Below are 20,661 nucleotides of genomic sequence, written 5' to 3' on the forward strand. Positions count from 1 at the left end.
TTGTTTGGCGGGTCCGGGCTGGGGATTCGAACCTGCCACCTTAGGTGTACATGGCTGGCGCCTTAGCCAGTTGAGCTATAGGCGCCGAGCCGGTATTTACTTTTTAAATAATCATTTACCTATGAACTTTACTTCCAGACTTTTCTGAACTATTCTGAGTGAATTTAATATGGCCTGAATTTCTAAACCACTTTTGACATTATAAATTAGCCAAATCTCTCGTAAAAGATAATGAGAAGATAGGGCCTTGCATTTGTTATAAAAAGAAACTGACACCCCCACAAGTGTATTTATTACATACGGTTGAGGCATAAATTCAGGGAAAATTAGGCTGAATATGGGATTACTATCCTAACTTTCTGAAACACCCTTGGGCTGTTCTTAATTCAAATATTTATTCTTGATCTAAAAATATCCTAGTCTAAGAAACTGAATAATTATTCCACAGTTAAAGCACATTTAGTGATCTGAGAAAGGAGAAGTTTCATTTCACTCAAAGAAATGGTTTTGGTATCCTGACCAATCAGTAATTTCATCATGTGGGAGCTGTCATTATAAAGAAATTTGACTGAATTTTTTAAACAAATTATTACAACACAGGCCTCTAACAAGGGTTGGTTCTTACACTGGTCACTTTGGGAGAAACTTACTCCAGGAATACTGTTGCTACTTGAAAGCTGAGCTATTGCCTTTAGAATTAATTCATGAGAAAAAAAATGACTCTTTTTGCTTCATAGTTGCCCTTCCTGTAATACCACATGCCACTGATTACCCCTAGTTGGAATATGGCTTGTTTATACTCACCAACCAAACGCTTCCTCCTGGAAATTGCCATCATGGCCTGTTTATCCTGGGTTTACTGAGGGCTGGGTGTTGGAGAGGGCTTATGGGAATTAAGAGAGTCTATTTTTGATGACTACATCTGTGAAACATATGACATTCGTTTTGCCAAAAAAGCAATATAAAACTGAGATTATCAAGCACCCTTTTCCTGGGACCAAGGAAATGGGAAAAAATCTCCATGACCAAATAGAGAACTTTTAGGGATCTCTTTTTCTTCTAAAGTTTGAGTATGTATGTGTTTCCAACTTGGCTCTTAACTGAACTTCTTTTCCAAAATCTACTAGAGTCTGATGGGAAACTCCAAACTTGTCCTGACTTCTGTGCAATTACATTGTAAGGTGTAAGGAGTCAGGTTTAATTAAGTAACTAGTCCAGGATTCTATATCCCCTGTGGGTCTTCAGTGAGTACGTGTTGATTGAATGACTGTCTGATGCACTATGGATGTGAATAAACTATGTACATCTTGCCAGTAAAACAAAACAATCAACCCAGGGTGGCGCCTGTGGCTCAGCGAGTAGGGCACCAGTTCCATATACCGAGGGTGGTGGGTTCAAACCCGGCCCTGGCCAAAATGCAACAATAAAAAACCACCACCACCGCAACAAAAACAATCAACCCAAATACTTTCTAACTTCCCGGAAGTAAAGCATCTAATTGACAGAACTACTCTTGTGCTTTCCTATCCCTATTCCTTCCAAATCAATTCAAAGAGAGAGAACAAATACGAAGAAGAGAAAACGAACGTAAGAAAAACAATTATTGGATGCACTCTGCAAAGCCTGTAACATCGTCTAGAATGACAGCAGAGCCATTGTTCGTGCTGCCAGAGCCCTGCATGTTTGCTAGCTCACCCGAGGTCCCGGGAGAATAATAAACGAAGCAGATTAGATGTAGACTGATGCCTCCACACCACCACCCACTCACACAACACACACACTGTTCTGAGCATCTGAACACATGTGGGCAGGTAAACCCAGAAAATGGGCACTCCATGTTGGCAGGAGGGAATGAGGCTGCCAACAAGCAGGGCCTGTTTATTATTTAACAGTTGGTACTGCTAGAGGCCTGGCACTGCTATAGAGTACTCTCTGTTTCAGTGCAAGTCAGCCTGATTATGAGAGCGTGTGAGCCAATTCATGTTTACCATAGTCTGTGAGAACCTTAGTGCCCCCAACAGACATGGAAATTCTTACAATAGCTCCCATCTCAACAGAGAACATCGTTCCCGAGATAGAGGTGAAGGGCTCCACGTGCTCAGATCTTGTCTGAGCAGTGTCTCCCAATGTGCTTTCTCTCCCCTGCTCCAGGCCAGTTTTTCTTCTCTAATACAGGTTCTGATCCTTTGCCTTTGGTTACTTTACACTGGGACTTAAGTCAACCAAATAATATATGAACTACCTATCTCCTAAGTATGGCTTATGCTGTACACACTTAGGCCTTCCAGCAAAAGAATCTAGTGCCCAGCATGGCTACCTCGGACTTCTCCTTCGCCAGGGCTGCCTCTGCAGTAAGTCGCTTCTCTGCCAATGTGGGCCACAGGTGGATGCCTTCCTACAAATCCAATCAGCAGGATAATGTGCTACTATCACACGAGTGGACCTTAATGACAAAGAGCTCTGCTTAGATGGTCACCCCATTAACTTTGATTTGATTATTCTGCCCCAGCAGAACACTTGGCTTCATAACCACAGATGGCAAAAGCCCAACATAAAACCTGTGGAGAAAGTAGCCATGTTGGGTTCATACATTTTTAACATTGAATTTGATATAAAAACTATAGACAATGATAAGTATTGAGACAGTCCCTGGTTCCCTAGGAAAGCACTGTGTTTTTCAAGAAATAAACTAAGATCAAAGCACATGAGACAATTTTGATAACTAGTCAATGATGATAATCTAACCATTTTCTTTAAGATTCAATACAAATCAACATTTCTTTTCTGTGTAAGAATCTAGTTTTTATCTTCCATATGCAACCAAGTCAGTCTTTGATGCTTTATGAAACTCTATTATACATGAACATTTATACATTTAAGGTAAAATTGGCTATACATAAACCAGTTCAAAATTTTAAACATAATTGTATCTTGCAAATACTTTCTCTGTGATCATAAGTAAATTATCCAAATGTGTTCTACCAACAAGGGAGAAAGATAGCAAACTACACGTCTTACGTGAAACTGTATACATTAATTTCAGTGTTCTTGTCAAGATCATACAGTTGGAAAAGGACATTCTCTTTAATAAATGGTGCTGGAAAAACTGGATATACATATGCAGAGGAAAAAAGAACTAGACCCTTGTCTCTCACCATATGTAAAAATCACATCAAAATGGATCAAGGACTTAAATTCAATATCTGAGATTATGAATGTACCAGAAGAAAATACTAGCAAAACACTTTGGGACATTGGTCTGGGAAAGCAATTCCGGAGTAATAACCCCAAAGCACAAGAAACCAAAGCAAAATTGGACAAATGAGATCACATCAAGCTATAAATGACCCATAGAATGGGATAAAATATTTGCAAATTACCCATCTGTCAAGGGATTAATAACCAGGATATAGGATCTCTAACAATTCACTAGGGAAAAAAATCAAATAAATAATCCAATTAAAAATAGGCAAAGGATCTGAAAAGACATTTTTCAAAAGACATGCAAAATGGTCAACAGTATATGGAAAAATGCTCAACAACATTACTAATGAGAGAAATGCAAATCAAAACTAATATGAGGTATCATGTCATCTCAGTTAAAATGGCTTTTATGAGAAAAAATAGGCAATAACAAATCCTGTTGAGGATACAGAAAAAGAGGAACCCTTGTTTACTGTTGGTGGAAATGTAAATTAGTGCAACCACTATGAAGGATGGTATATACCCAGCTATCGCACTGCTTAGGTACACATCCAAAAGAAGGGAATCCAATATATCAAAAAAATATTTCCACTCCCATGCTTAGGGTAGCACTATTCACAGTAGCCAAGATTTGGAATCATTCTAAGTATCTATCAATGAAGGAATCGATAAATTGTGGTACATATACATAATGGAATATTATATAGCCATAGAACAGAATGAAATCTTGCCATCTGCGACAGCATTGAAAGAACTGGAGAACATTATGTTAAATGAAATAAGCCAAGTACAGAAAGATGAATCTGACATATTCTCACTTATATGTTGAGGCTAAATTTTAACAATTGATTTCATGGAGACAGAGATAGAATGATGGTTATCAGAGGCTAGGAAGTGTAGAGAGGAGGGGGGATAAAGTGTCAATGGTTAATGGGTCCAAAAATACAGTCAGATAGATAGAATGACCAATAACACAACAAGGTGACTATAATCAACAATAAGTTAGGGTATACTTTTACAAAGCGAAAAACTAAAAACTAAGAATGGAATTGAAATGTTTCTACACAAAGTATGATAAATGCTTGAGGTGATGGTTACCTCAATTACCCCGATTTTTAAAATATACATTGTATGCCTATATCAATGAATCACATGTACCCTGTAAATATACACAAATAATATGTTCCCATAATAATTAAAAATAAATTTGTTTTAAAAGGTTAAAAAAATAAAACTTCACTTATTAGTTTTTCTCCAATCCTTTCCTCGATTAAGTCCTTGGCCATCCCTGTCCTTAAACCTCAACAAATCCAGGTGTTAACCTATAGCATTTGTATTCACTGACCATTGTATATATCCACCCACAAGCATATTTGCATTTTCATAGGGGCTTTCTAAAATCTAGACTAAACCTTACACTTGTGGATGAAATTATAAAATGAATCCATTATGGCAGAATTGACAAGTAATATGGTATATGTGGGAAAGAAGTTAGAGAACCCCAATTAGTACCTGTAAAATTATCTCATGTGAGTAAGGATAAAATTATGTCTGAGTTGTTTTCATCTTTAGAATTAGTTACTGCATCCATAGTCTCAGCTACTCAGGAGGCTGAGGCATGAGGAGCCCGGGAGTTTGAGGCTGAAGGGAACTATCACCACACCATTGTACTCCAGTCAGAATGACAGAATAACTTGTTTTTAAATAAATAAATAAACATAAAAAATGGAATTAGCTACTGCAATGCCTCATTTTTTTAATAATAAGAGAGGAATAAGAGAATGAGGCATTCTTTGCAAGTAAATTTTCTAGTTAACTATATAATTTTACTTTAAATATTAAAGTAGAAATCTTTATAGTGACTTTTTATTTATAAAACAAAGAAGTGACTTGATATAGTGAAAGTACACTGGATTGAGATGTTCTAGATTATTCTGGCAATCATTTAGCCTGCCTGAGCCTCAGTTCTTCCTTCTGTAAAGTGGGAATAACAATACTTCTTTTCTTGCCCTATAGCATGTGGTTTTCTGTGAGTAGCAAATAACAATAATACATGTCAAAATACTTTGTAAACTAATAAACAACCATAAAAGTATAAGACTCTTAATAATAAAACATAATCCAAATTAAGTAAGGTATTGTGATACTGTCAAAGGTAATAGAGGATTGTAGGGTAATTACACACATAATATGATTTCATTATTCTTCTGTGCATTTTTCTTGTTGTTTGGCCTAGCCCTGAAATGCTATTTCAGTTCTCATTGCCTCCAACACTTTTTCTCTTCCTCCCTCCTCTTCCCAAACTACATTTGCATAGTTCTTTTTTGTTGGTTTGTTGTGTTTTTATGGATTTACATTTACTATGAAAGACCGCTTAGAGTAATGAAATGAGAAAGCAGCTTTAGAGTCAGATAGACTTGGTTTGAATCTTGGCTCTCTGTCCTTGTACTCATCAATTAACATCTCCAAATCTGTTTCTTCTTCCATAAAATAAATTTATGAGTATTGTTATGAGAAAAAAAAGCTAGATAATATCTACATAAGGTCTGGTACGTAGTGTGGGCTCAATAAATGGATTTTTAAGTTAGAGATACCCTGCAGGGCTGTCTAATATGTAAAGTTCTTGGATTTCATCAAATCACATTTGCCTTCTTGAAAGCATATTTTATTTCTTTCTATATTCTTCATGGAAGTTTTATGACATTTGAGGACTGATATATTGCTGCACCTTGATCAATGGTTATTCTATTTAATGAATCATTTCACTTTTTTGTAAATGCCACCATAGAACTTAGTTTTCCTTACATCTTCCAATATTATTTTTTCTGTTTTTTTTTTTTTTTTTTAGAGAGTCTCTAGCTGTTGCCCTGTGTAGAGTGTTGTAGCATCATAGCTCACAGCAACCTCAAACTCTTGGGCTCAAGTGATCTTCTTACCTCAGTTTTTCTATTTTTAGTAGAGACAGTTTTAGTAGAGACAGGCTCTTGCTTTTGTTCAGGCTGGTCTTGAACCTGTGAGCGTAAGCAATCCAACCACTTTGGCCTCCCAGAGTGCTGGGATTACAGGGCCTGGCCTATTTTTTTCTGTTTCAATTAACTTTTTTGCCTTCTTCCCCCACTCCGCTTTAGTGAAATAATATGTCCTAATCTTAAATTTTTAGAATAGAGACTATACCTTCTCTGGTCATAATGCATTGAATATTCTGCAAAAGCTAAACCACTATTAAGTAATAATTATGCATGTGAATATTATAGATTCCATAGAATGTATCTATTCTGCCTGATTTTATTCTTAGACGATCACAGAGTCTCATTACAAAGCATTTATATAACCCAATATTGTTTGTAAATGTCACATAATTATTTGATGGGGGTCTTCAGAATACCAACATAGATTGATCCGGTTATTTCTATTGCAGAGAAGAGAAAATGAAGACGGAATGGTGAAAACTTGGCAGATACCACACCCCACGTCACCAGGAAAGACACGGTTAGCACTCAGTTTCCTATTCTCCGATCTTTGATCTCCTATTGAGTTAGACTTTTCCTGCCATCAGAGAAAAAAAAAAATCTATTTATTCTTAAGTATTATAAGTTGGAAAAGGCCTGTTTAGTATTATAAAGATGGTTCTCCTTATTTTTGGAATAAATAAAAAGTAAATCTAGTTGTTCCTAGGACTTTGGAAGGAGGTGAAGTAAAACCAAAGGCTGGGGCCAGACGGCAGGCAGGAGGTAAAGCAGATAAGATTGGGGGTGGCAAATCCTCCTCAATCAGTACGCGAGAGAAGTATTTCGAGAGGAAGGCCATTGTCTTCCCTCAGCTGAGGCTTCCTCCTGAACCCTGGAGGAGAGAAATACACTGCTGGGTCTTCATTTGGGGACCAGCAGGAGAAGGCAGCATCTCCTCAGCCAAATGAACTCTTTTGACAGCTGTGGGAATATGTGCTTATGCCACCAGGCCCCTTAGAAAATTATCCCTAACATGACTAATGTTTAGTCAGTCAAAACAACAATGACAGCAGCAGAAATAAAAAAGGCTTCAGAAAGGAAAAACAATGTGGAGAGAGTAATTAACATACCAAACTTGATACGACCTTCTTAGAGGTTTTCTAGGGCAACATTAGGGTAGCTAGAGTGAAACATACCTGGAGCTGGGGTTCAGGAGTCCTGATTTTAGTTTCAGCAGTTTCGCTATCCAGCTGTGTGGTATTAGACAAGTAGCTTAACCTCTCTGGACCTCTGACCCTTCGTATTTAAAATGAGGGGATTGATTACTAAGTGATGTCTAAGAGCTCTTCTAAAGATAAAAATTCCCCAATCTATGATAATAATAATTAACATTTGATGGTCCTTTACCACCTACAAATGATTTCCACATACATTATCTAATTTGATCCTCATCCCAGTTCTGGGCTAGTATTATTATGATTATGCCCATTTTTAGACAAGAGATTCAGAAACCACAAAATGGCAGAGTTGGCATCGAACAGATGTTCCCAAGAGGAAAATACCACTTCAGTAAAAGAAGCAGCTGATGCTAACAAGGATAAGTAACAGCCGATAATTTAGGCTGTGAGCTCTTGTTTAGGGGTACAACAGAATTTCTGGATGCTACATTGGGGTAATGATAATCCACCATGTGGAATGTTATCTCATGCTGTATTTATCAAAAAAAAAACTAATAAAAAGAAAATTAAAAAAAGATACAATAATTGTTACTGCACTACACCCTAATGAATTATTGTGTTCAAGGTTCCTACAAAAAAAAAAGTAATATTATACTCGGCTTATGTTTTAATTGATTTATTAATATTTTATCACAGGAATGTAATTTAAGCTCCTCATGATTTAGATCTCATAAACCTTTAGCATTTTGCAAATTCAAATTCCAATTTAAAGCCAGGGCGAGCAATTAACTTTTCTATCATCTTGTCAGGGGAGAAGGTTCGTGTTTAATTTGAGACAAAGTGACAGAAATATATATATACACTGTATGTATTACTCCAATTTAATTTATGAGTCAGCACCATCCACCTTCAAAATGTAGATTTAATAGAAGGGGAGGAAGAAAAGGCTATGCTGTCATGATAGGGCTGTGATATCTGCCCCGAATTTCTTATATCTCTCTATCTATCTATCTATCTATCTATCTATCTACCTAATGTCTCTGGTTTGTTGAGATACCAGGCTAGACTGATTGCAGGCATATTTCCAGTTCTTTTGTTTTAAATCCCATCTACCAGTTCTTTTCTCATTTAGCACACAATCTCCAGGATACCACTGAGAGCTCCTACCCTGATATTCACCTCCACTCCTACCCCATCCTCCTTTCTCAGTTTTATGCACAGCTGCCAGTACAGTTGTAGGCTAAATCTGGACAAGCGAGATACGCTGTGGCAAACACTGCCTTGAGGTCATTTCTTCACCACCTTTCTCATTTTTCCTAAGCGATCTTTCAAGTGCTCTCTACCTAAAACAAACAACAAAGCCCCCCACAACTTCATGCTTTCATTTGCAAGATGTACATGGCAAGTTAAAACAGGGACGTTTTGCAGTGATTCTTTACAAAATATTTAAATACAGAATAAGAACACATGAGGCAAAACCACAGAAGGTAGGCCGGTCAACTGTAGGGGAGTATTTCCCCTTGGTGGTTATTAAACACTAAAACGGGGCTGCAGAGAGAGGTTAAGGAATTCTTCAGCTCCGTTATCCTATAATTCACCAAAGGCACACAATGCTCTATGCTGATGAGATGAGTTACATGACATCTCTTCCCTGGTTCAATCAAAGGGAAGCAATTTACATCTCAAACCAGTTCTCTCATCAGTGGGACATAAAAACTGCAGAAGAGACACAGCAAATGTGCTTATTTATACAGCACCAACTCAGTTGCAACTGTCCTTTATCATTTTCCTTCCCACCCTCCTTCCCTGAATGCTGGCCATTTTGAATAAAATGCTTTAAATTCTAAAGTGAGAAAAAGACAGGACTAAGAACAATTCAGGAACAAAATTAACTAAAGATTTTTCATGGATCTGACAATCACTAGCCCTTGTGGTGCTTGGCCAATCCCTTTGTTCCTTTTAAAAATAAAATCGGATTCTCTTTGCAGACCACAAGAAAAGAAGCAGAAGATGGTTAATGGAAAACTCTGGAAGGTATCCTGCCAAATATGTATTCACTCTCCAGGCGTACAATGCTGTGCTACATAAAGTGAATATAGTGCATTTGTCAAAGAACGAATTAGTGTGAGGTCTTCATTCACAAAACAAGCTTATTTTACTAATAGTTTCTATTAATCTCAGCTAATTATGTCAAGCATTTTGCACTTGTATATGACAGTGAAAATGGCCAAAAATGCATTTACTGCACCTGCTTAAATGCAGTCATATTCCTAAAAACTACTACAGGGAATGGGAAAAAGCTTCAACAGACATGGCTTTTAGGCAGGATTATGGTAGAAGGGTTTAAATACGGGAGGTAAATGGTAATCATATTCATCAAGTACACAAAGAAGTAAAAACAAGAAGCTCTAGATAATTCTTTTTAGTGGACTCACTAAAATAACAATAACAGCTTGATGAAGAGAACATGATTGTCGAAAGCTTGTCCATTTTACATTTTCTCTTTACATAGTGCAATAAAAAGGGAGCACCTGCAGTTTCTACTTCTGTGTTTATTTCTGTGTGTGTGTATGATGTTGAAAGAAATCATGGGACATCATATTTTCTTTAGGAGCTACTAGTCTAATTTCAAGTACACACTCCCTACTATAAAGTTATATTTCAGCCCTCTAAGAATACCTGTGCAGTACTGAGATGTTTTTCAGCCTAAAAAGTACAGTCTTTGCTTCATACCTTTTTTCTTCATTCAGACACATCAGCATCTTATCATTTTGGACAATCAGGTAAAACAGACTTCTTTGTCATGAATCTTTTTAGAAAAATTACACCAAAAGATCTGGTACTTTCTGGTGTCTACTTTACAGATAGCCCGCTATAGCAGCATCACTGTTGTGATGTCCCATTACTTATCTAAAAAAATACGAACTGCACATTGCAGGTATTTGAAGTGCATAAAAAAACCGTAAACGTAATTACTTTGGGGGCTGGCATAATGTCACATAAAATTTACTAAAAATATAAATTGCATGTACTTAATCCTTCTTACAAGAAATCAGTCAATTTTTAACTTTCAGGGTTAAATAATAATATGAAACAATATTTTTTAAAAATAAAAAATGCTTGAAGCATTTCACATGCTGAGAGAAGCATTCTTCCCCCTCCTTCTGTCTGCCTTCCTCCCTCCTTTTTCTTCCCTCGATTCCTGTATTAATCTCCTTTTTCTCCCTTTCTGTCTCTCCCCTTCCATCTCCCTCCCTTTCCTCATCTACTTCCCTCCCTCCTTACTTTCCCTCTTCCTTCCCTTCCTTCCCTTAATTTGGGGAGGAGATGATACAATTTGAATTACAAAATAATATTTTTTTATTTCAGAATCCGTATTTTTACTACTTGACATGCTGATTTGGAGAAAAATCTAGATAACTTTTTATGGCAATTTTTTCCTTAGAGTCTAAAAGATATCCTTTAGGGATCAAGTTTTATTTCTAAACATTCCTTTATAATGGGCTCTGATAATCCACACTATAGTTTTTCACATGCCCTAAGAAAAGGCAGTGTTTTATAAAAGACTGCATTAGCTAGTAACGAACCATGTTTTCAATTACTTTTGTGAAGGCACAAATTAAATGCTATGTACCTAAATAAATAAAAACAATTTCAAATTGCACTTTACAACTCCAGTGGCACTAAGAGACATCATTCCCCCTGTTGCTCTACACATGTAGATTCAAATCTGAGGCTTGAAGCAATCTTTTATAAACAAAATAGAGTAGAGGAATAATCCCGCCTTTAATGTTGCAAAAAAGATACTGGAGAGTGATTCTGTTTCTGTATTTGTTACCATGAACATTCAATACCTAAAATTCTGAGATTACAACAGAGTTAAGATCTGATTCTGTATTTTACAAAATGACTTGCCATACACAGGACTCTATTGAGGAAAAAACAGTCACAGGTATGCCAAAATTGGGGTTTAATTTTACCTCCTTCATAAAATTTTTCAAGAACAGTTGCCATGATAACAGACTTGTCAGCATTGTCAGAACAGAGATTTCCATAGGCAGACCAACGTTACAAATTACAACACCTGGTCCTCATACTCAATGCAGCTGACAAGATCGTTAAACCAACGGGTAGTAGAAACTTCAAGGGGGCATTAACAGCAGTTGCTTTCTAAAGAAGGGAAGGATGAAAATAAAATATCTGCAATGCTGTAATTTATTTTCCTTTCTGCTTCATAGCCATCCTGTATCTGTCACTGGTGTGCTTTAACTGTCTTGTGGAATTCCCTCTCAAAAGCATCTTCAGAAATAAACTTTGGGTCTTATCAGAATTGACCTAGTTTTGTGCCACCTGATTGAAGCATTTATTCCTTTTATGATTTTACTAAAATGAAAAGATCATGAAAACATCTTAAAATCTAAAATAAGAAATCACTTTGTAAGCCCTACAGGTTGTATGTAGTATAAAGCAATTATATGTAGATAAAATGGGCCAGTTTCTATCTGCTTCTGTGTGTGGGGGGGTTGTGTTTTAAATTTCAAAGTATTTTAGGGTTACGAATATTTTTGGTTGTGCTGATTGCTTAATAATGCTTAAGTCATGGTTATAAGCATGCATGTCATGCAGAGAGTGTTCATTATACCCCTTAGGTAGGTTCTCATCCATCCCCACCTCCCTGCTTGATTCCATTGAATTTTACTTCTCTTTATGCTCATCAGTTAATTGCAGTCGAATAGTGAATACACATGGTATTTATTTTTTCATTCTTTAGATACTTCACTTAGGATAATTGTCTCCAGTTCCATTCAAATTGTTGGAGAAGGCATGAAGTCATTCTTTTTCACAGTCGAGTAATATTCTGTTATATATATATGGATATCTGTACATATATACATACATAGGCCTCCTGTATATATGTATGTCCCAAGAAGAACGTGTTCTGACTTGATTTGAAATCTCAGCCTGTTGCTGTGGGGTACTTACTGTCTGCCATTTTAACAAGACCATTGAATTGATGAGTTAACCAAGGAGCTAACAAGACATACATATACACACACCCCAGAAAACAAACAAGCCCTACCCTTCCCCAAATCACTTTATTCCTGTAATTGGAGCACATTTTCACTTTGCTCCAAGCCAAACAACAGCTAAGGAAGAGAGGCAAAATTCAGAAGAACTTTGGAAGCCATTTCACTGTAACTGCCACCTGTCACTTACGTAAGAAGATGCAATCATCCATCTGTCCAGACTGGTGAATCATAAGGTCTTAAAATGCCATTTATTTTCCCCAAAGTACTGATTCCATAGCAATTTTTTGTATCACCTAATAATGAAATGACACAATCTTTGTTTTTCTTTTAGATACACATTTTTTTTAATATGCTATACAACTTTTAAAATATAAACACCAACTCACTGAGGTATTTTTGGCAGGGGGTAGAGAAAAAATGTCTATCTGTTATAATTTTAGCAGGATAATAGCTCTGTACATTTCTCTTAGCAATTTCAACCTCAAATTTCTAAGCACTGTGCAAACATTAATTGCTAAGTTCTGTTGTGTTCTCCGTGTGAATAGAGTATTATCATATCTTCATTTTTAGGTAAGAATCACATGGCCATGACTTGCCAAGGACATACAGCGGATACATGTTTTTTAAAAAGTTGAAAAATGCTTCTGTATTGAGAGTGAGTGTCCAGAAAAGATCAGTGAAATAAGAATATACCTAAAACAGTATCTGTTTTGTCTTTCTTAGTGCTTCTGTTCAAATTTTGTTTGGGGGGGAATTTAGCTGATGGCTAAGTTTAGAAGGTTAAGGGCTCTGAATAAATATCCCTGAAAACAGTAGGGTCATTAAAAAAAAAACTGTCATTAGCAATAGTTGAGTGTGCACCATGTTTCAGGCACAGCGCTAACAGTTCTAGTTCTAAGAGGCAGAGTGTATGAATTCATGTGAACAAGGGTTTTGTGTCTTATTCACTAATGTATGCCCAGAGCATTAACTGTACCTGGGCCTCAGCAGGTACTGAATCAGTACTTGATAAATGCATGAATGAATAAAGCTTTCTTGGTCTAGATAACTAGTTTGAATTTTGAAATGCAACTTGTGGGTAAATTGGGCATATCCCAGTAAACATCTGCTTTTGGAAGCAGAAGAGAAAAGAATGAGATTTGATTTGAATCAATGTTAACTAACTAAATCTAGGACAACAGTGACCCTTTTTATAATGGAGTTCATTTATTTAAGAGATACTTACTGAATACATATTACGTGCCAGGTATTTGAAGAGGTTCTAGGAATAAAGACAAATACTTGTTTCAGAACTTACATTATTTATATGTGTATGAGAGGAGGGTGTCTTTGTATATAATGCAATTATGAGCAAACATTTTTCTATTAAACCAGTGATTTTTTTTTTTTTTTTTGGTTTGCTTTTATTATTTTACTCTCCTCATTCTTTCTGAGTATCTAGGAGGAAAATATAGTAAAAAGTGGGTGCACCAATTAATTGCAACATATATCCATAAAATGGACTAGGTGTCTGACAATTACCTGGACAATCCGATTAATGTCTGAGAAATTAATTTAGACATCAGGGTTAGTTCTGAAAGGTCCAATTTATCTAGATTAGATATCCATATTCTCAATCCTCAATTTCTTTTATACAAACGCTTTCCAACTTCATCTGGGCTGCCTCAAAACTCTATCTAGTTACAACTCTTAATGGGCAAGTTCAACATAGGATGTTATTTAAATGAAAAAGAAGTAAAAGAACAAATGATTAAAAGATCAAGTAGGTATTTGCAAAAGTTTGTAACTCTCTATTACACATGGGCTAATTAGAACAGTCACTACTGTAAGGGGTGATGACCTCATTTGTAGTCCCATGGGACTATAATACGGGCTGCCTCAGTGCACTACACAAATTATCTCAAAACATAACTCATCAAAATATAGCTTGTTGAGGAGATTGCAGATCTGAATTTATTCTATTCTGATAATCCACTTGGGATGTTATTTCCTTAAAAATAATCTCAGTTCTTTCGGTTTTAGTTCTAAGGCACAACTTGTAGCTTTTGCAAATATTTCTGCTTATAAACATTTTTCAGATATGTATAGATGCTGCATTTCTCTAAGGAAACCAAGGAAGTCAAGAGACCCTAAATTTAATGTTGAACTATTTACAGCAGCCCACTTAAGTTTTATTTTTCCTTTAAAAATGAAGTTGAAACCTATCTTTTAACAGAGAGTTCAACAATACTGGGAAAACAGGAAGAAAAGGAAAAAGATAATATAGATGTATTTGCTTTTCTGCTCTATTAAGTCAAGAACTAGACACAGGTGACATATCTGCTTCCACCTGCTGCCTATGTGAATTTACAGAACTGAAATTTGATATCTACAATCACTATTATATTCAGAATTACTTAGCATTCCTTTTCTGTTTATACATGTTCATGACAATGATACAACAGCCCCAGGCACTCCACTACCAATCTCCATATACATGTCCACTAACCTTGTCTCTATCAAATTTGAGCCAATAAAATTAAATAAAGTTAAATAAAAGTCTGTTTGAACCTCAGTATTTCTTATTTCTTATGGTAGGGTACCTCTTATCATTTCTTATTTATTTAGTCAAGGTAAAAAAGGTTTACAAACTCAATTATGTTTTCCCTCCTGGTAGCCTATTCCTTAAGTACTTTTTCCTTTTAATAATGCTTTCCATGTCAATTGCCAAAACTAGAAGTAAAATAAAAAGGATATAATAAAGTAACTGCAGTTTTACAAAGGAGAAGACGTTTCTGTCAATATCTGGCATTAAATTTTTAGACTATTCCAATAGTTTTCATATAATAATGCCCACCACTATTGCCAGGAAGCAGATGGGCTGTAGGTAATTTGTGGAGGAAGCTGGTAAGGACGGCCAGTTCTAGCTATGGCTTTAGGAGTTAAATTTTCAAAGAAACTGAGGAATATGCAAAAGTGTTAAGGATGATACACAGGCAATTGGTTTACAGTTTCTCAAACCACTTTGTGGCAAGAGGGTAACCCTAACTTTCTCTCCTCCATCACCACATTCCCTTCAATCTACATATGGATTTTATGTTTTCCCTTTAAGGCTGTCCTTAACATCAATTTTAACTTTATTTCATGTGTATAGAAGTTTTTTTGGAGGGAAAGTGTAATACATACACTATAATTTTCTCTGGAGTTCTTTTTCCATAAGCAACAGCCAGATGACAACCAACCTCTTATTAATCTCTTTTTAAAAAGTTTCTTATGCCCTTTATACAGAACTGCTGTTTATTATAAATAGTGCTGAAAGACCCCACACACAGCAGATTGAAGCATGTGGCATTTAATCCATCACACAGAAGGATCAAGGATTGAGTCAACACTTCTAGGGCCTCTACCTCCCAATTAAGAATTTCCATGGTGCCCATTTCCATGGTGTTTAGACCTTCAAACAAACACATTTGCCTAAAAACAAATACATATGTAGAAAAACAGTTCTCCAGGGCTCTTGCCTTTTCAGCTGCTTTTGGTTGACAGATGAGAAGTCAGATATGACATTCTAAAAGTCTGAATCTCCCTGTATTACATACCAGAGAATTAAATATGTGGTCCTAGGTGGTAGATCTTGCATAGCTTCAATTAAATGGGCAAAACAGTCCCAAAAAGTGGCCTTAGGGTTTTCATTCTATATTGGGTTCATTCCTGGCTTCCTTCCACCTTTTATTCATTGATTTCAACTTCATGTTTTAAAGATACATACAATGATTCTGAATGAAAACCATCATTTTCATTTTCTCTCTCAAAACAAATCAAAAGATTTTTTTTGCAAAGCAACACTATCTGTAACATTGCGAATATGTTAATATCTTTTTAATACTCCCTAGATTTCATAAAGCTTTCTTATTTATCCTAGTAATAACCAGTATAATTCAAGAGAAATGAAGAAACCCCCTCAAAGCCTACCAATGTCTGAAATTCTATCATTTAAAACTGAGGAATTGAGGAGGACAGTATCCCTAGAAATCATTTGAGTCTATATTACTCTAGGAAAGATTTTATTTCATTTCTATTTTAGAGATGAAGAACCTAGGGTACAGAGGAGTTAAGTAACTTTCCTAAAGCCTTTTGGCGAGTGAGAGAGTCAGGATTTGAAACCATGGAGTCTAACACCAAAGGCTTAACCATTACATTATACTGCTACTTTATAGAGATTAATAGACTGGAATGGTTAAAAGCATGATTTTCGAGGCAGATGGCATAAAAATTCAAATTCTGATTTTGCTACTTAATAGCTATGTTACCTTGGGCCAAAATCATAACCACTATGAACTTTTATTTCCTTACACATTTAAATAATAGCTAGCCTTCACTAAGTACTAAGCTATTTTCCAGTCATCAATGTGAAGTGTTTTACATGCATTATTTCATTTAATTCTCACAATAACTTAAAAATTCAGATCATCCTCAATTTAGAGATGAGAAAACTAAGGCTAGTAACCTGCCTATTGTTACACAGTGAGTGGTGAAGATAGAATTCAAATAAGGGCAATCTTACTCTAAAACTATACTCTCAATAGTTCAATTTCTGATAATAACCAATAGTATCTATCAGGATTTGCGATTGTGTTTAGGTCAGGATTAAATTAGGTAATGCATGTGGGATGGCTAATTTTATGTGGTACCTTGACTAGTACAAGGGGTGCCCATACATTTGGTCCCACATTATTCTGGTTATATCAGAGAGAACGTTTTCAGGCATGATTAACATTTGAATCTGTAAATGAGTAAAGCAGATTCTGACCTCCCTTATATGGGTTGGCCAGATCCAACCAGTTGAAGGCCTGAATAGAACAAAAAGGCTGACTCTGTCATGGTATGATAGAATTTTATCAGCCTACCTTCGAGCTGGGACATTGTTATTTTCTGGCTTTCTGACTCAAACTGAAATAGCAGCTCTTCTCGGGTCTCATGCCCACTGACCTTCAGATTAGAACTACCTCAGCAGCTCTCCTGGGCCTTTATCTTGCTGACTGCGGTTCTTGGAACCTGTAGCCTTCACAGTCATATGAATCAATTCCTTATAAAATCAATCTCTCTCTCTCTGTCTTTAGACACACACATACACACACACACACATGCACACACATCCTATTGGTTCTGTTTCTCTGGAAAACAGTGACCAATACAGCATATAAAATGCATAGTGCCTAACATAGAGAAGTTCAATAAACTTTTCTTAAATTTCTTTTCCAAAAAATGCTAATAGAATTATAGGATGCAAAGCCTCCCTCAGTAAGAGCAAGGACAGGTCCAGAGCAGAAGGACCTCTGGGCCTTTGGGCACTGGGCTCTGAAGAGAAAAGCAGAGAGAGCTGGCAAATTTTAAAACACAATCTGCACCTAGGACAGATGATCAGCTTTATTATGTGAAATAAAAGATAGTAGAAATTAAGTTGGTCTGGACATCAAGAACAAAAGCTACTTTTATCTTCTATCCTCACCTAGAAGAAAATGGTGGTGCTTTACCATGAGAGCAAGCTCACCCTTCCCCTTTGAAAGGTAAGCAGTTGTAGGGAAAGTGAAGGAATTAATAGAGAAGGTCAGGTTTATTTATACTGCACTAGTCTAACCAATCAACTCCTACATATGCACTATGTCCTCAGCTATAAACCATGGGGGAATAAAAAGACTTTTTCTATGGAACAGGTTAGGCCTCTGAGGTTTTCAGCTAAAAACATACTGGAGATGGCAAACTGAAGTTGTCTAATGCATGTCAGTTACATTAACATCATGGAAATGCTGATTCATTTACCCAGTCATCACTTACATAGGCACCTGCTCTGCCAAATCTCCTCTGAGTATCTTTGTTTAGTTAGCGTTACGGCCAGTATCCTGACTTCAAGAAGTTCACATAGAAAATAAAGGGGCTTTACTCTTGGGGCGGCACCTGTGGCTCAAAGGAGTAGGGCACTGGCCCCATATGCCGGAGGTGGCAGGGAAATTATGTTTTTCCCATCGTCCAAGCTAAAAGCCAAGGAAGCTGCAACAGATGGGAAAGGAAGGAAAAGCAAATTTGAGTTTTAAGAAAAATAGGAAATAAAAGCAATTTGTTCAATCCCAATGTGTGGTATCTATGCTGATTTTTCTTAAGAAAACGTGCTTATCATTGCTACAGTCCCCAAAGTAACCACAGCTGACACACTCCTTAGCATCAGAGAGCTTGGCAACTGACAATAAGACCTATTGTTTCCCCAAGTGGATGAAAATCATGTACTCCCCACAAAAAACCAACACAGCTTTTCTGGACTCTTAGCCTGCCTTCACATCACCTGAATATAGCATTTTGTTCTTTGCAATTAGAGGCTCACGGAGCATACTATTTTACCTAAAGCATCAGAAATAATACAATAAAATTTTACATTATTCTGCTGGCTATCTTGACAGAAAAACCTGCTCTCACTACACACCCAAATGTCTGTTGCTGGTGTATACATTATAGTTGAACAAAGGTCTGAAGATTACTTTCAATAAACAGAAAAATATGTCTAGTAAAGTATGCCAAAACATGCAAAGGGATGCAAATATAAGCCTTCTAACTTTGGATATAGCCATTGGAAGAGGGCATTCAAAACACATATTAATAAATAAATTGTCTTCTTGCATTAGCATGTACCAATAGAGTTCTTCAGATGTTTTGTGATAATAAAATTTGTATAGATTTGATTATTTTTCACTCTTGTGGCAACTCAGGATGAAAATAATTGTGTAGGTGGAAGGGGAAACAGAAAAAAGGAGAGAAGCTACAAATAACCAATTTAATTACCCTAACACTCACTTTTTATGCAGGCAAAATATTCTATATGGCAATAATGTTTGTTCCAATTGAATATCCATATTATACAATGGCCCTGTGAGTCTTTCAGTGTGAAGCTGAGCTGCTTCTGAGGAGCTATTGGGACCTCCACATTTTTGGCAGAGGTGTCCATGTTCTAAAAAACTCAAATGATCTCAACTTAGGAGGTTACTCAAGCCATGCCAATGTCAAAAGAAACGATGGATTTATATTTCCCCAATTTGTGCACGTTGTAATATAGTGCAAATGCATGAGTAGCCGGGAAAAAAAATGATCCTAGAAAGATCTTTAGAAGTCAGCTCAAAATCTTGCTTTAATTAAGTCTACTCAGCCCAAACCAAGTTCTGCCTGTATCTCCTCAAAATTTACGGTAGGTTTTCATTTAGAATATTAAACTAGCCCTTCATGTAGCCTCCCTTGCATCATAGTTTTCCTCGACTACTAAATCATGTCCAAAATTGTTGCTTCTATGTTTTCCACATCATCAAGAGTTTGTAGGAGTGATAAATTTTGCTATTCAGAGTTATTGTATTGATTTTAAATGTTTTCTTGCTAGAGGAACTTAATCTAGTAGTACTAGATTAGGTACTATTAAATACAGCAGGAAAAATTCATTGGACTTAAGTTATTTCCTCTTAAGTGGAATTGGGAAGCCAAATTTCAAAGGTTACCATTTTAAGAATAAATGCCTCCATTTACATTTTCATTGAAAAACAAGATTATTTCTTTATCTTATCTAAGTTCTGTTTAAGTCTTTCTACTTTTCTCACAATAAGCTATATGTGTGAAATTCCATCAGTATTGTTACCAATAATTAATCCTAATAGCCACAGCTTTTCTAATTTATGTGTAGCCATATGCTTAATGTTATATAACCTATTTAAATTCCTTTCCTAAAGACAATAACATCAATGTAGGTTTATGAAATAAGATTTCCTATTATATTGTCAAAAATAAAAACAAAACAATGTTTCAAAATGGACATTTGATAATGTATAAAATCTATACATCAAAATTGTGTCATTCATGTCAGAAAATCTTCACACAGTCCTTGAAATCCATGCACTGGGTTGGTACCAAGTTCCTAGACTTCAACCGAAGCACATTCAAATATATCAGTGGTGGTTGCTCAATCTTACATAGAGCAATTTCATGACTCAAAACCTACCCTAATATGTTCCTTTAGGAAATATGCTTGGAGAACACTTAGGGATCTAAAAATAGACCTGACATTCGATCCTACAATTCCTCTGCTAGGTACATATTCAGAAGACCAAAAATCACACTATAACAAAGATATTTGTACCAGAATGTTTATTGCAGCCCAATTCATAATTACTAAGTCATGGAAGAAACCCAAGTGCCCATCAACCCATAAATGGATTAATAAATTGTGGTATATGTACACCATGGAATATTATATAGCCTTAAAGAAAGATGGAGACTTTACCTCTTTTATGT

General features: G+C 36.1%; 1 protein-coding gene across 13 annotated transcripts in view; it reads right to left on the reverse strand.

Annotated features, from left to right (window-relative positions):
• ZBTB20 (zinc finger and BTB domain containing 20) overlaps positions 1-20,661 on the reverse strand; it is a 777,433-nt gene that overhangs the window by 522,142 nt on the left and 234,630 nt on the right. For 2 of the 13 annotated variants that reach the window (XM_023517828.1, XM_023517832.1), the window contains one exon: positions 13,586-13,621. The exons of the other annotated variants lie outside the window; for them this stretch is intronic. The gene's annotated coding sequence lies outside the window, so the exon portion shown is untranslated. The remainder of the gene's footprint in view (positions 1-13,585; positions 13,622-20,661) is intronic. 13 annotated transcript variants of the gene reach the window in all.

The sequence above is a fragment of the Otolemur garnettii genome, unplaced genomic scaffold (assembly GCF_000181295.1).
Source record: "Otolemur garnettii isolate 467f Iridium unplaced genomic scaffold, OtoGar3 scaffold00122, whole genome shotgun sequence".
NCBI classification, from domain to species: domain Eukaryota; kingdom Metazoa; phylum Chordata; class Mammalia; order Primates; family Galagidae; genus Otolemur; species Otolemur garnettii.